At 31.9% G+C, this 3,019-nt stretch overlaps 1 long non-coding RNA gene across 1 annotated transcript; it reads left to right on the forward strand.

The window, feature by feature from the left end:
- Window positions 1-843: 843 nt before the first annotated feature.
- On the forward strand, window positions 844-2,585 carry LOC140693845 (uncharacterized). Its single transcript, XR_012069548.1, has 2 exons — window positions 844-1,038; window positions 2,426-2,585. It is a non-coding gene; the product is annotated as an uncharacterized lncRNA (long non-coding RNA).
- The last annotated feature ends 434 nt before the right edge of the window (window positions 2,586-3,019 follow it).

A 3,019-nucleotide genomic window follows, 5' to 3' on the forward strand; every position in this document is an offset into this window, starting at 1 on the left:
GTTATTTCTTTGTTTTTTGATTGTTTGTTTGTTTGCCCCTTAATGGAGGCACTGCTTATTGAACCCAGGATCTTGTACATAAGAGTATTTATCAACAGCATTTTGGAACACATAACAGAAGCCACAAGAGTATGGATTATACAGATGACATGAAAATTTATTCCTTCTAGGGACTGAAAAACCTCTGACTGAAAGAATGGCAAAAATAAACTTTTGCAAATATACAATAAGATTGTCTCTTTTGTACTTTTTATACCAGAATATTAAATTATATTTGTTTTACTTATACCACTGAATTACAATTTAAAACAAAAATTTCCCCCTTTGGGATTTCTTAAATTTGATTGATTATATAAATAAAATTTTATTTTATAAATATTTACAATTTATTTATTAACATTCCAAATAAACTGATATTTATTTTTCTCATATTTTGAATATACAGCTACTTATTTTAAAGAACACAGATAAATACATACTTCCATTTCCGAATCAAATTATGTTTAATTTTAATAACAAATGATATTGAAATTGTTACACATTTTCTGTAGAGGTTTTACACAAATTTCACTTTAACTTCCAAAACTTTAAAATTATTTTTTTTGCATTATTTATTCTCTGTTCACCAATCTAGTATAAATTTGTGTACAAAAGTATGGAGATTGGTTTTATTTCATAGACCCCAAAATTATATTATTTAAAAAGATTTTGTGGGGATAATATTTGCAGATCACACTATAAAAATAAGCAACATTTATGTTTCATTTTAACTGGATGAATGAGAAGTAAACACTGGCGGAATTTTACACTTGGGTTGCTGGGATACCAGTCGTATTGTGATGACACAGCTACTCAGGTTGAGAACCATTGTGATTGCCTAGCAGTTTATCTGTGCAGGCTTGCCAAATCAGCATTTGAACCTGCAGTGCTCAAAATCATGCAGATTATAAAAGTAGCTGTAGAAAAAGTTATTTGAGATGACACATGTTTCTTCAGAAATTCAAGATGTGTCTCATAAAGATGGACCAACTGTTTCAGGTAACTCTGGTAGATCTCTATTGTGTGATCAAACATTCTCTGGGGACTTGGACTTAAGGTCTATGATTGAAGAAAATGCTTTTCAGACTTTGTCTGAAGAATCTTTGATAAAAAGACCATGTTACACATTGTGTCTCAGAACCAGATGAAGATAATGATTTTCGTTCTCTGAGATTTCCAAGAAAACTCTGGAAAATGGCTAGGAGTGACCAATATCAATCCATCTGGTGGGATGATAATGGATCTTCCATAGTGATTGATGAAGATGTCTTTAAGAAGGTAGTTTTGGAAAGAAAGGCCCCTTTCAGAATATTTAAACTGGAAGTATGAAAAGTTTAGTTAGACAGCTTAACCTTTATGGGTTTAGTAAAGTGAGGCAGAATTTTCAAAGATCTGCTTGTCTAGCTGACTTTCTGGCACAAGGAAAAGAAGTCTCTGTTTTAAGCAAGGTATTCAGAAATTTTAGTAACCACTTGGTAACTTATATATGAAAATTTATGTTGTACATCAGTCTATGGTAATATATATTTAAAGCTAGATTTTGAAAACTGTATAAAATTACCAAGTCTTAAATTCTTTATTTTTTCTAAAAATGAGGACAGTGCCATATGTATTCAAGATTCAGAGAAACTTTGCTTGCAACTATGAATCTTATCAGAAATCTATATAAAGGTATTAAAGCTGCTTGTGAAAAGTGGCATTCACAGTTACTGCAAATGCTAACTTCTTTAATTTGATGACTATACTACTTGTATGTGTATTTTGCAAATAAGGAAATTTAAAAAATAGCAATGTTCATATTTTCATGATATTATCTGTGCATTGTAAATGTGAAATCTGATGTTTTATACGTTAGGCTTATTGTAGTCTTGTATTTTGGTTTAAAATATTACTAAAATTTTTCACTTTGATTGTAGCTGCAGATCTACCATAATTCAAATTTTAAACGAGTCTTTCCCCAGGTTTTAATCAGAATAAAAAGAAGAGTTGGGATTAAAAATGCCTCTCTGGTATCTTCATTGTCTTAAGATTTCAATAAGAAGCACTTTATTGCAGGGGGTAATGTGGATACTCATAATTCTGGTTTTGTGGCTGACACTAGTGGAGAAAGTGCATTTTTACCTTTTGCAAAATTAAAAATGCCTCTAATTAGAAAGCCCTCTACTAGCCACATAATTGGTGATAAAACTACCCCGATCAGCGGTGATTTTTCTGGTCCATCAGACCACCAGAACAAATTGCAGTAGATCAGCATGCTATTTTAAATCAGTTGAACATTGTCCACTGGCACACTCAAAGCAGATACACTGAAGCAAATGACCTTATTATGAAGTTCATTAAAACCAAAAATTCTACTTCTCAGAACACCATCTTGTCTCCAATGCAGAGTAATTATTTTGGACTGATGGTGGAGACTTCTGCTTTTCCAAATGGATATCACAACATATCTGCCAAAGAAGGTCGTTTTTCTAAACTTCAACCAGGGAGCAATGCACGGTTTCCAGTGACAATGACAGCTTATACATCAGCTACCTCTCTTTCAAGGCCAACTCATCAGCCAACTTCACTTTATGAACGTCATCCTAATTACAAAGGATCTACCAGAGGACTACCAGTTTATGCAGGATAACAAAGATTAAAATTGATGTTCGCAAATGTTGACAGATATCTGCAATTTTCTTATTTGAACAAGAAGCATAGATGTGTACCTGTATTAACCTTATTTTTTTAAATTAGGTTAAGATTAAATGGGAGACTAAATTAACATTTAAGTTAAAAAGAGATATTTGATTGATATGATCATTTGATGGAAAAATATGGGAGTAAATTTAAATACTTTCTTGTAAGGAGGAAGAGAAAATGGAAGAATTTGGAAAAAGACTAAAACATGGAGAGAGGGAAAATTACTAAGTGGTTTCTTGTTCATCCTGGAAAGTATTAAAAGGGTTTATAGGATAGGCTGGAACAGGAGATAAATGCA

Source organism: Vicugna pacos, unplaced genomic scaffold, assembly GCF_048564905.1.
Source record: "Vicugna pacos unplaced genomic scaffold, VicPac4 scaffold_20, whole genome shotgun sequence".
Classification (NCBI taxonomy): domain Eukaryota; kingdom Metazoa; phylum Chordata; class Mammalia; order Artiodactyla; family Camelidae; genus Vicugna; species Vicugna pacos.